Below are 14,185 nucleotides of genomic sequence, written 5' to 3'. Positions count from 1 at the left end.
TGGTTTGACGTTGTTTACACTCTTACTCACTGCTTGGTATTTTGTTTTCTTTTTGATTCCCTTTATGTATTTAAATATTTCTATCATATCCCCCCTGTCTCGTCTTTCCTCCAAGCTATACATGTTAAGATCCTTTAACCTTTCCTGGTAAGTTTTATCCTGCAATCCATGAACCAGTTTAGTAGCCCTTCTCTGAACTCTCTCTAAGGTATCAATATCCTTCTAAAGATACGGTCTCCAGTACTGCGTATAATACTCCAAGTGAGGGCTCACCAGTGTTCTGTACAATGGCATGAGCACTTCCCTCTTTCTACTGCTAATAACTCTCCCTATACAGCCAAGCATTCTGCTAGCATTTCCTGCTGCTCTGTTACATTGTCGGTCTACCTTTAAGTCATCAGAAATAATCACCCCTAAATCCCTTTCCTCAGATGTTGAGGTTAGGACTCTATCAAATATTCTGTACTCTGCCCTTGGGTTTTTACGTCCAAGATGCATTATCTTGCACTTATCCACACTAAATGTCAGTTGCCACAACTCTGACCATTTTTCTAGTTTACCTAAATCATTAGCCATTTGGCTTATCCCTCCTGGAACATCAACCCTGTTACATATCTTAGTATCATCAGAAAAAATACATACCTTACCATCAAGACCTTCTGCAATATCACTAATAAACATATTAAAGAGAATGGGTCCAAGTACAGATCCCTGAGGTACCCCACTGGTGACAAGCCCAAGCTTCGAATATACTCCATTGACTACAACCCTCTGTTGCCTGTCACTCAGCCACTGCCTCACCCATTCAACAATGTGCAACAGTGTCAAAAGCCTTACTGAAATCTAGGTAAGCAATGTCTACTGCACCACCCTGATCTATAATTTTAGTTACCCAATCAAAAAAATCAATAAGATTAGTTTGGCATGATCTCCCTGAAGTAAACCCATGTTGTCTCTGATCTTGAAATCCATGTGTTTTTAGATGTTCAACAATCCTATCCTTTAACATGGTTTCCATCACTTTCCCCACTACTGAAGTAAGGCTTACTGGCCTATAGTTGCCCGACTCATCCCTACTACCTTTCTTGTGAATGGGCACAACATTCGCCAACTTCCAATCTTCTGGGACTACTCCTGTTAACGATTGGTTAAATAAATCTGTTAATGGTTTTGCTAGTACACCACTAAGCTCTTTTAATAGCTTTGGGTGTATTCCATCAGGTCCCATTGACTTATTTGTCTTTACTTTTGACAGTTGAAATAGAACCTCTTCCTCTGTAAACTCACGTGTAATAAATAACTAATTTATCCTTTTTCTTAACTGAGGTCCCTCTCCTTCATTTTCATCTGTAAACACCGAACAAAAATATTCATTGAGGCAGTTAGCTCGACCTTTATCCTCTTCTACATACCTTCCTTCTTTTGTTTTTAATCTAACTAATTCTTGTTTTACTTTTCTTTTCTCATTTATGTATCTAAAAAAGGTTTTGTCCCCCTTTTTTACTGACTGTGCTATTTTCTCTTCTGTGTGTGATTTGGAAGCTCTTATAACTTGCTTAGCCTCTTTCTGCCTAATCTTATAGATCATTCTGTCTTCCTCACTCTGGTTTTTTTTTATAATTACTGAATGCTAACTTTTATTTTTTTACTATTTTGGCCACATCTGCGGAGTACCATTAAACGCCGAGAAGCTGCGGTTCTCGCTTGTTAACCCCGTTCACCTCCCAATTACCGAACGACCGACCACCCTGCATGAGGAGTGTGCCCCTTATTAGCTGCCCAGAAACTGTGGTTTGTGGTTAACCGCAGCTTAATTGCCCAACGGCTGGGCGGTGGGCGTTCATATGCACAAACACGTCGCGGCGGCCATGATTAACTGCTGAACGCCCAGCGGGACTTGGTTGTCAACCTGCTGGTACGGTTCTCGGACACTTATTATTCACGAACCGCGCTGGGATCCCCAGAACTCCGTCCGTTCATATCTAAACAAACGAACACCGTGCTGTTCGGTACTTTGAGACTCTGGAAGCTAGACCGACTTTATGCCTTAACATTGTGGACCTAATTCTGGGCTGACCTTTGCTGAACGGCCCTGGAGACAAACTTTATCCCCATGGCGTTCCCACTATATTTGTGAGATCTGAGCGCTTTTTGGACATCTTGTGCGCTCAGATCCGAGCTATCTGGGGATATGTTGGACATAAAAGTTAAATACTGTATTATATGAGTTATGTATTTTGATGTGTTTTTTTTTTATAATTTCAACTACAGAATATTGCCTGTACCTGGAGATAATTAAGTTACTGTAACCATTGTGGCGAAACCGACCTCGCCACGTGTCCTTGGAGGGGGCTGATTGCCCGCCTCTTGCCTTTGGACTATGGACCAGACTTTATGGGAATGTGATACCCCAGATAGCCATACCATGGAGCCTATTCATATAATGAAAGACTATGGGAAAGACTTTAGCTCCATGGCAATTGTACTGTCTGAGTAGGATCTGCGCGCTATTCGGTAGTTTTGTGCGCGCAGATCCCAGCTATCTGGGGATAGGTGAAATGTCTGTGTGTTATGTGTAAATGTGACTTTATGTATTTTAAAGTGTTTTATGTCGTTTTGCAACCATGTGGTTAATGGAGTCTGCCTCTAGTCCTGGATAATTGGATTACTTCTCCAATTAACTCCAGGGCAGAAGGGAGGAAACCAGGGTGCATTGTGGGGATGTTTTTCTGCCAGACAGGAGGGACAAAAGATACTTTTAGTAACTTTTGAACCCCTGGTCGGATTCATGCCATTTTTTTAATATGTTGTTCCCCTGAATGGATTGATTGAGGATATGTATTTTTATGTGAATGTGATGTATGGATTTAAAGTTATGAAAGTTGTGTAAAAGTATATTTTACACTGTATGCATAATGGGATTATGTGTCACACTAAGGGGAGGGGATGTGTGGGAGGTAACATCTATGTCATTGGTTCTTTTATGCCTCCCCCTGGGTGTGGCCTGTATGTGTGAGTTGGAAATAAAAGCCAGGCTGGATGAGCCAGTCCAGAGTTCCTGTTTTACCCTCAAAGTGATGTGTCGTCTCATTATTGGGGGGAAGGATTTATTGCATGCTGTTCCAGTTGACTGCTAGGAGTACAAGCCTATTCGTATGGTTCCTATTCAATGGTCTACAGCATTCATATGCTTGGGAGAATTTAAAAGGTTTCTCGGATCCAGTGTTCGTGTGTCTCCAGTCGGGAGAATGGTGTTTGCAGTAGCTGCCTGTGCATCTGGAAAGGGGATTATCGCCTAAACTGGGTTTTATCCTCTTGTAAGTGAAACGGTCCGTTACAATTGGTGGCAAGCGGTGGGATCGTTCCTACAACCAGAGGGACAGCTACAGACAACACCATTTCTGGATTACAAAGTGAGGGCAACGCCAGTACCCGTACAGCAACCCTATCTACGAAGGATTTTGGGAAAATGGGCAACACGCACACCTGGGCAACACACACACCTGAGGAAGAGAGTGAATTAGAATGGAGAGATAATGCCCGGATAGAATTATGGTATGATGCCCTGGAAGAAGTCCAGTATCAGCGGCAGCAGCGCTTTCCTGGTGCCGCATACCAGTTGGAGGAACAAATGGCCTGGCGGATGCCGCTTCTGGGGGACCAACCCGGAGGGGAGCGGGTAAGACAACTTGAGTACCTCGTGGAAAGGGAACTGAGCCTGGACGTCTCATACCGGGCACTGTGGTGGTGCACTGTCCAGCCAGAGACGTGGAGGGCAGAGGGCATCCAGCCGGAGGGGGATCGCTACACTAGCCCTGGCCTGTTGTGGAAGGCCCTAACAGAAGACGTCGACTTCGGCAGTCCAGCAGAGTCACGGTACTGGGCTATCGTGCATTACCGGAGTGAGATGTTACAGGGCCCGAGATCTATTGGACTGGGACAAGACCTCCGCCGTTTCGCTGGCATGGAACAAGGGCTGGAGATGGACTATGTAGAACTATTAAATTCCGGCCAGCCGCAGAGCAGGGACGCAGACCGGGAAAACTGGGTGGCAGACCCAGACCTGCTAGCCTACAGCTGGGAAAACGGGGCCGAGGTACCTCCTGCTTCCCTACCAGCTGCAGAAGTGGGGGACCTCATGGACTGGCCCTGGAGAGACCCACAGATGGCCGGGGGAGATGGGACCGAGATCTCTCTACCGGCCCTACAGGGATGCTGGGCAGTCGGCCCAGATCCCCAGCGGCAGTGTGTGTCCCAGGGAGCAGAAGGTGCAGTCCTTCCTCCCCAGCGGCAGTGTGTACCCCAGGGAGCTGATGGTGTCGTCCATCCTCCCCAGCGGCAGTGTGTGCCCCAGGGAGCAGAAGGTGCAGTTCTTCCTCCCCAGCGGCAGTGTGTACCCCGGGGAGCTGATGGTGTCGTCCATCCTCCCCAGCGGCAGTGTGTGTCCCAGGGAGCAGAAGGTGCCGTCCTTCCTCCCCAGCGGCAGTGTGTACCCCAGGGAGCTGATGGTGTTGTCCATCCTCCCCAGCGGCAGTGTGTGCCCCAGGGAGCAGAAGGTGCAGTCCTTCCTCCCCAGCGGCAGTGTGTACCCCAGGGAGCTGATGGTGTCGTCCATCCTCCCCAGCGGCAGTGTGTAACCCAGGGAGCGGATGGTGTCGTCCTCCCTCCCCAGCGGCAGGCTGAGTTACAGGGGGCAGAGGTTGTTGTTCCTGCCCCCCAGCAGCAAAGTGATATGCCAGGAAGGCAGTGTGAAGTGAAGGGAGAGGAGAGCAGCGTCCTCCCTCCCCAGCGGCAGTGGGTGTCCCAGGGAGCAGAAGGTGCCGTCCTTCCTCCCCAGCGGCCGTGTGTACCCCAGGGAGCTGATGGTGTCGTCCATCCTCCCCAGCGGCAGTGTGTCCTGCAGGGAGCAGAGACAGTCAGTCTCGCACCCCAGCAGCAGGACAAGAGAAGGAAAGGGGAGACAGCTGGTCTCCCTTTCCACCAGCAGAGAGAATGGCAGGGAGAGGAGCCTGCTAGCCTCTCTCCCCAGCGGCAGTTTACCGTCCCGAGAGAGGAGCTTGTTACACCCTCTCTCCAGCGGCAGCCTAACCCACCAAGGGGAGATGTTAAGCCCCACATCCGTGCAGATGGGACCGTAGTCTCTGCACTTACAGCACCAGGGGTAGGGACGGTCGGTCCTGTCCCCCAGCCACAGAGCGATATATCCAAAGTGGAGACAGTCAATCTCCAGCAACCAGGCTCCAACCAGGCTACTCCCGGGGTAGTGCTGGCACCAGGACAGAGTACCGCTGGTCTCTGCACCCTCAGCAACCCACCAAGGCAGCCTACCAGTCCCCCACACAGCCGTGGTAAGGCACCTGGACATGGACAAGATTCTCCCTTACCCAGGTGTAGTAATGGTTTATTGTGGGTGGGCTGTACTGCTGTTTCTGTCTTGTGGGTGGGCTGCTGGACTAGTTTCAACCATTTAAGCTAATTATCTCCAGGATAGAGGGGAGGGTACAGAAAGATGCACTTTGTTCCTATTGGTTTATGTCCCTTGTAACACGGTGTTCCATCAGGTCCAGAGGGGTGTGCCCTATGGCCTGAAAATGTGTATATAAGCAATGCCTGTCTGCTCAATAAACCAGACATCTTACCCTCAACTCGCAGCCTCGACTCATGTTGTAGGGAAATGCTGATCACTAGCTCTGCTCAGAGTTCCAGGAATACTTTACACTTACAGGAAGATCGTTAGGTGCTGAATTGGAACTTTCTACCGCTCTCCAAGATCGGGGACAAGGACATCCAAGCGGTCCAACCCTCAGCTAGCCTGAGGCAACCGTAACAGAAGAGTGTAACGGACCGCCCGGCACCCCGACTGGGTACCTCCGTTACTGGATGCTCCTAGAGCTTCCAGAAGGCTCCAAACGCTCCGTTTGTGTTAAAGAGAATGGAGACCCCTGCTGGGGTATGTGTATAAAAAAAGACGGTGTTGGATGCATTAAATCAGTTGTACTCCTAGAACTATGTGTTGTCTAGTTACTGGGAGGGAAAGGGCCAATCCCTGCACCAGCTCGTGGAGGATTCGGCTGGGAAAGTCCTTGTAAGGACTACAGCTCCCAGGACTGAGTGTCGTCCAGTCCCTGGTGGTGGATAGAGCTAGTCACCTATCCTGTTCCAGGACGGAGAGGCTCCAGGAGGACCCCAGTAAAGCCACGGCAACAGGGGCAGAAGCACTGCGGTTTTCCCCTGTTCCATCTAGGAAGTGGTCCTTGGCGGAGGTACCCAGCCGGGGTGCAGGGAGGTCCGTTACAGGCCGAACTGGAAAAACTCTCTAAATCAGTTTGACTACTCTGGCCTGAAATATGAAAATCTATTTGAATTTCACTTTAGCAGAGAATCCAGTAAATATTAATATTTCAATGGTCTTGTAATGTAAATAGGATGCGAACACGATCATGATTTAATGACGAGACTTGGCAGACGCAGACAGACGACAAGGAGATTCACAGCCAATTCCCCCCAGCAAAGAACTCCAACCACCATTAAACAGAGCAACGTCTCCGAGCTGATCTGTGTTCATACAAACATCTAACATTAGAACACGGATTTCTACGGTATCCACTAACCGCTGATAAAGGAGAATATCCCAAACACGCAACTCACTGCAAATAAACCCCAACATGTATTGTTAGAAAAAGCAGAAATGAAACTGCAAAGTGAAAGCTCCACAGGCTGTGATGGCGAGGATGTTATGCCCGATCACATGTGTTTATTGCACAAGCAGCCTATTGACTTAAGGGATAATTCCTGGGAATGGAAGCAGAACGGAACGGGAGATTCACATATAATCGTAAATAACAGGGAACATTACTTACTGGGGGTAATACTATCACGGCAGGAGCAGTGTATACCCCCCAACATTTCACATGGACAAAACGGGGAAACTAATATTAGGGCTGTGATTTACTAATAATTCATAGCAAGACCACTTAATGTTATCTCACATATATATTATTATTATTATTATTATTATTATTATTATAGCCAAATTTGCTTTACCAAAACGTGCAGATTGTTCCCGATCGGATTGCTATTACTTTGTGGAACGTTTCGCCGAATGGTTCTCAGAATATCGTCGTTCTTGTGGCGAAATTTGTCCCATAGGAATGAATGGCAAAGCTAGAGTGGGAGCTGGCAGAAGCTGAAAAATCAGGACATGATTTCTAAACTGCCACCACTCCCTCATTTTCAGGCCCACCTACACAAATCTTATATCAAAACGTTCAGCTATCCCTGCTGCCACTAAAAATGTCCACAGCTAAGCCATAGTCCGAATAGTTTTCACAATATGACCATTTGTTTGCAACTCACGCCTTCCATTGACATTCATTGAAACTCCACTCTGCAAAGCTCACATTTGAAGGGCAATTTCTAAACTGCAACTGTGCCTTCATTGTTAATATTGCAGAGACATACTATACATCAAAATGTAGGTCTGGGTCTTGTGATTCTCACAATATAAAGCTCTTCACTGTAGGATTTATAGTTTTTAAAATATGACTGTTTGAAGATGGCAACCGCCAAAATACTCTGACTTGTGCCAGGTTGCAGCAGCAAGTGATGTCATAGACAGGGCCTTTTGCACCTGCTAATGTTTTTATAACTGTATGTTTTAATGTAACTGTGAAGCACTTTGGGCAACAACGTTGCAATTAAATGTGCTATATAAATGATAACAGTTACTCCGCCCACTCCAGTTGTAGACTACTGGTGGAGGCAAGAACACTTCACACAATTTCCCCAGAAATTGTAGCTTTTCTAGTTAAGTGTTCTTGCATAGCAAGACCACTTAATGTTATCTCACATATATTATTATTATTATTATAGCCAAATTTGCCACCCTAACTCCTCCCACAGTTTTTACACTACATAGACAAAAATATAAAAATGGAAAGGGCCAATCCCTGCACCAGCTCGTTCCAGCTCGTGGAGGATTCGGCTGGGAAAGTCCTTGTAAGGCCTACAGCTCCCAGGACTGAGTGTCGTCCAGTCCCTGGGGGTGGATAGAGCTAGTCACCTATCCTGTTCCAGGACGGAGAGGCTCCAGGAGGACCCCAGTAAAGCCACGGCAACAGGGGCAGAAGCACTGCGGTTTTCCCCTGTTCCATCTAGGAAGTGGTCCTTGGCGGAGGTACCCAGCCGGGGTGCAGGGAGGTCCGTTACAGGCCGAACTGGAAAAACTCTCTAAATCAGTTTGACTACTCTGGCCTGAAATATGAAAATCTATTTGAATTTCACTTTAGCAGAGAATCCAGTAAATATTAATATTTCAATGGTCTTGTAATGTAAATAGGATGCGAACACGATCATGATTTAATGACGAGACTTGGCAGACGCAGACAGACGACAAGGAGATTCACAGCCAATTCCCCCCAGCAAAGAACTCCAACCACCATTAAACAGAGCAACGTCTCCGAGCTGATCTGTGTTCATACAAACATCTAACATTAGAACACGGATTTCTACGGTATCCACTAACCGCTGATAAAGGAGAATATCCCAAACACGCAACTCACTGCAAATAAACCCCAACATGTATTGTTAGAAAAAGCAGAAATAAAACTGCAAAGTGAAAGCTCCACAGGCAGTGATGGCGAGGATTATATGCCCGATCACATGTGTTTATTGCACAAGCAGCCTATTATTTATTTATATAGCACATTTAATTGCAACGTTGTTGCCCAAAGTGCTTCACAGTTACATTAAAACATACAGTTATAAAAACATTAGCAGGTGTAAAAGGCCCTGTCTATGACATCACTTGCTGCTGCAACCTGGCACAAGTACATAGACAAAAATTTACCAAAACGTGCAGATTGTTCCCGATCGGATTGCTATTACTTTGTGGAACGTTTCGCCGAATGGTTCTCGGAATATCGTCGTTCTTGTGGTGAAATTTGTCCCATAGGAATGAATGGCAAAGCTAGAGTGGGAGCTGGCAAAAGCTGAAAAATCAGGACATGATTTCTAAACTGCCACCACTCCCTCATTTTCAGGCCCACCTACACAAATCTTATATCAAAACGTTCAGCTATCCCTGCTGCCACTAAAAATATCCACGGCTAAGCCATAGTCCTGATAGTTTTTACAATATGACCATTTGTTTGCAACTCACGCCTTCCATTGACATTCATTGAAACTCCACTCTGCAAAGCTCACATTTGAAGGGAAATTTCTAAACTGCGACTGTGCCTTCATTTTTAATATTCCAGAGACATACTATACATCAAAATGTAGGTCTGGGTCTTGTGATTCTCACAATATAAAGCTCTTCACTGTAGGAATTATAGTTTTTAAAATATGACCGTTTGAAGATGGCAACCGGCAAAATACTCTGACCTGTGCAAGGATTCTGCAGCAAGTGATGTCATAGACAAAGCCTTTTGTACACCTGCTAATGTTTTTATAAATGTATGGTTTAATGTAACTGTGCAACAAAGTTGCAATTAAATGTGCTATATAAATAAATAATAACAGTTACTCCGCCCACTCCAGTTGTAGACTACTGGTGGAGGCAAGAACACTTCACAATATCCCCAGAAATTGTAGCTTTTCTAGTTATTATTATTATTATTATTATAGCCAAATTTGCCACCCTAACTCCTCCCACAGTTTTTACACTACATAGACAAAAATATACCAAAACGTGCAGATTGACCCTTTGAAGATGGCAACCGCCAGTGACGTGAGCAGTTGGTTTCCCTGTTGGCAGTTGGTGGAATGTTCGAGGGATTTGAAAGCTCACTCCACCCACACAACAGTTACTCCGCTCACTCCACCCAGTTACTCCGCCCACTCCAGTTGTAGACTACTGGTGGAGGCAAGAACACTTCACACAATTTCCCCAGAAATTGTAGCTTTTCTGGTTTATAACTAAAACAATGTATCTTGTTTCCACAGACTGATTTCTAAACACTCTTATTGTTGTTTAACCCCTTAACGCCGTTCTATGCCGTTTAAAAGGGCTTTAAAGACGTTGTGGCGGCATAGACGCCGTAACGGCTTTCTGCCCCTGGAGGTCCGCGGTATTTACCTCCACCGCGATCCTCTCGGGAGGACTGCCTGACAGCCCACCCACGTCAAACCAGGCCCCCGGGGGCCATGTGATCGCTCTCAAACAGCGATCACATGGCCCCCTATAGCTGGCTGTGGATCTGAAATGTCAGACAGCCCCCCCTGCTGGTGGGAAAGTAAAAAAAAAAATATTAAACATGTTTAAAATAAATTAAATATACACATACATACATCTTATATGTAACATCATACATAGTGTATTTTAATATTAATATAAGTACATATATTAGTATTAAAATACACTTAGAATGAAGTTACATATAAGATATATATACGGATAATTACAATAATAAAATAAATCAAATATTTTTTAATGAAAATTAGATATACATATGTAATTTCATTCTAACTGTATTTTGTTATATATATAGAATGACATAACCCCATAAGTATACACGTAGAATTTAAATACATATATGTAGATATATTAAAATTCTCTATGCTCTGTTATACACTCAGACATTACTGGGAGTATTATTGCTGTGGAGCTCTGTTATACACTCAGACACATTACTGGGAGTATTATAGCTGTGGAGCTCTGTTATACACCCAGACACATTACTGGGAGTATTATTACTGTGGAGCTCTGTTATACACTCAGACACATTACTGGGAGTATTATTGCTGTGAAGCTCTGTTATACACCCAGACACATTACTGGGAGTATTATTGCTGTGGAGCTCTGTTATACACCCAGACACATTACTGGGAGTATTATAGCTGTGGGGCTCTGTTATACACTCAGACACATTACTGGGAGTATTATTGCTGTGGAGCTCTGTTATACACCCAGACACATTACTGGGAGTATTATTACTGTGGAGCTCTGTTATACACCCAGACACATTACTGGGAGTATTATTGATGTGGAGCTCTGTTATACACGCAGACACATTACTGGGAGTATTATTGCTGGGGAGCTCTGTTATACACGCAGACACATTACTGGGAGTATTATTGCAGTGGAGCTCTGTTATACACCCAGACACATTACTGGGAGTATTATTACTGTGGAGCTCTGTTATACACCCAGACACATTACTGGGAGTATTATTGATGTGGAGCTCTGTTATACACGCAGACACATTACTGGGAGTATTATTGCTGGGGAGCTCTGTTATACACGCAGACACATTACTGGGAGTATTATTGCTGTGGAGCTCTGTTGTACCCCCAGACACATTACTGGGAGTATTATTGCAGTGGAGCTCTGTTATACACTCAGACACATTACTGGGAGTATTATTGCTGGGGAGCTCTGTTATACACTCAGACACATTACTGGGAGTATTATTGCTGTGGAGCTCTGTTGTACCCCCAGACACATTACTGGGAGTATTAATGCAGTGGAGCTCTGTTGTACCCCCAGACACATTACTGGGAGTATTATTGCTGTGGAGCTCTGTTGTACCCCCAGACACATTACTGGGAGTATTATTGCAGTGGAGCTCTATTATACACTCAGACACATAACTGGGAGCATTATTACTGTGGAGCTCTGTTTGAGTGTATAACAGAGCTCCCCAGCAATACTACTCCCAGTAATGTGTCTGAGTGTATAACAGAGCTCCACAGTAATAATACTCCCAGTAATGTGTCTGAGTGTATAACAGAGCCCCACAGTAATAATACTCCCAGTAATGTGTCTGAGTGTATAACAGAGCCCCACAGCAATAATACTCCCAGTAATGTGTCTGAGTGTATGACACATTACTGGGAGTATTATTGCTGGGGAGCTCTGTTATACACTCAGACACATTACTGGGAGTATTATTGCTGGGGAGCTCTGTTATACACTCAGACAGATGGTGGTGGGGGGACTGGGGGTCAGATGGTGGGGGGGGACTGGGGGACAGATGGTGGGGGGGACTGGGGGACAGATGGTGGGGGGGGGGACTGGGGGACAGATGGTGGGGGGGGACTGGGGGACAGATGGTGGGGGGGGACAGATGGTGGGGGGGGACTGGGGGACAGATGGTGGGGGGGACTGGGGGACAGATGGTGGGGGGGACTGGGGGACAGATGGTGGGGGGGACTGATGGTGGGGGGGGACTGGGGGACAGATGGTGGGGGGGACTGGGGGACAGATGGTGGTGGGGGGACTGGGGGTCAGATGGTGGTGGGGGGGACTGGGGGTCAGATGGTGGTGGGGGGGACTGGGGGTCAGATGGTGGTGGGGGACTGGGGGTCAGATGGTGGTGGGGGGGACTGGGGGTCAGATGGTGGTGGGGGACTGGGGGTCAGATGGTGGTGGGGGACTGGGGGTCAGATGGTGGGGGGGACTGGGGGTCAGATGGTGGGGGGGACTGGGGGACAGATGGTGGGGGGGACTGGGGGACAGATGGTGGGGGGGACTGGGGGACAGATGGTGGGGGGGACTGGGGGACAGATGGTGGGGGGGGACTGGGGGACAGATGGTGGGGGGGACTGGGGGACAGATGGTGGGGGGGACTGGGGGACAGATGGTGGGGGGGACTGGGGGACAGATGGTGGGGGGGACTGGGGGACAGATGGTGGGGGGGACTGGGGGACAGATGGTGGGGGGGACTGGGGGACAGATGGTGGGGGGGGGCTGGGGGTCAGATGGTGCGGGGCAGTGTGGGTAGGGATGATATAAACAGAACAGCTGACTGTCAGTAATCAGGATTATGCAAACAGCTCCTCCCCACCATAGAGACAACATTAGGGGAGGGGGCACAGTGAGGCACTGGATAGAGGGGGCACTGGTTGGGGGGGCACAGCACTGGATAGAGGGGGCACAGCACTGGATAGAGGGGGCACTGGTTGGGGGGCACAGTGAGGCACTGGTTGGGGGCACAGTTTGGGGGCACTGTGGATAGAGGGGGCACTGGTTGGGGGGCTCAGTGAGGCACTTGTTGGGGGGGAACAGTGAGGCACTGGTTGGGGGGGCACAGTGAGGCACTGGTTGGGGGGCACAGTTTGGGGGGCACTGTGGATAGAGGGGGCACTGGTTGGGGGGCTCAGTGAGGCTCTTGTTGGGGGGCAAAGTGAGGCACTGGTTGGGGGGGCACAGTGAGGCACTGGTTGGGGGGCACAGTTTGGGGGGCACTGTGGATAGAGGGGGCACTGGTTGGGGGGCTCAGTGAGGCACTTGTTGGGGGGCAAAGTGAGGAACTGGTTGGGGGGACACAGTGAGGCACTGGTTGGGGGGCACAGTGAGGCACTGGTTGGGGGGGCACAGTGAGGCACTGGTTGGGGGGGCACAGTGAGGCACTGGTTGGGGGGGCACAGTGAGGCACTGGTTGGGGGGGGGCACAGTGAGGCACTGGTTGGGGGGCACAGTGAGGCACTGGATAGAGGGGGCACAGTGAGGCACTGGTTGGGGGGGCACAGTGAGGCACTGGTTGGGGGGGGCACAGTGAGGCACTGGTTGGGGGGGGCACAGTGAGGCACTGGATAGAGGGGGCACAGTGAGGCACTGGTTGGGGGGGCACAGTGAGGCACTGGATAGAGGGGGCACTGGTTGGGGGGCACAGTGAGGCACTGGTTTTGGGGCACAGTGAGGCACTGGATAGAGGGGGCACAGTGAGGCACTGGATAGAGGGGGCACTGGTTGGGGGGTGGGGGTGGGAGTGGGTGCGCATCTATGACATCCCAAAAGATAAACTCATCCTACAGATATTTTCTGATCCCAGGAGCTTACAACCTAATCCTAAAACAGGAGGGGGCAAGAGGGCACCCACCTGCAGCAAGCAGAGACCAAGATAATGCAGAGCCGGAGCAGGAACAGGGCCACAGTCTGCAGCCTGGGTAATGAAACATCACAGAGCTCCCCCCCCCCCCTGCAACAGAGCTCCTCCTCCCCCCGAGAGCTCACCCCCCAACAGAGCTCCTCCTCCCTCTAACAGAGCTTCCCCTCCTCTAACATAGCTCCCCCTCCCCTAACAGAGCTCCCTCTAACAGAGTTCCTCCTCCCTCTAACAGAGCTCCCCCTCCCTAACAGAGCTCCCTCTAACAGAGCTTCTCCTCCATCTAACAGAGCTCCCCCTCTCCTAACAGAGCTCCCCCTCCCTAACAGAGCTCCCTCTAACAGAGCTTCCCCTCC

The 14,185-nt window shown here is 48.4% G+C and overlaps 1 protein-coding gene across 1 annotated transcript in view; it reads right to left on the bottom strand.

The window, feature by feature from the left end:
• GRINA (glutamate ionotropic receptor NMDA type subunit associated protein 1) overlaps window positions 1-13,907 on the bottom strand; it is a 60,268-nt gene extending 46,361 nt beyond the window's left edge. Inside the window, exon 1 of the mRNA XM_063450899.1 lies at window positions 13,824-13,907. The gene's annotated coding sequence lies outside the window, so the exon portion shown is untranslated. The remainder of the gene's footprint in view (window positions 1-13,823) is intronic.
• Window positions 13,908-14,185: the final 278 nt, after the last annotated feature.

This window comes from Pelobates fuscus, chromosome 4, assembly GCF_036172605.1.
Source record: "Pelobates fuscus isolate aPelFus1 chromosome 4, aPelFus1.pri, whole genome shotgun sequence".
NCBI lineage: Eukaryota > Metazoa > Chordata > Amphibia > Anura > Pelobatidae > Pelobates > Pelobates fuscus.
The sequence above is the reverse complement of the archived record's forward strand: the minus strand, read 5'-3'. Positions and strand labels throughout refer to the sequence as shown.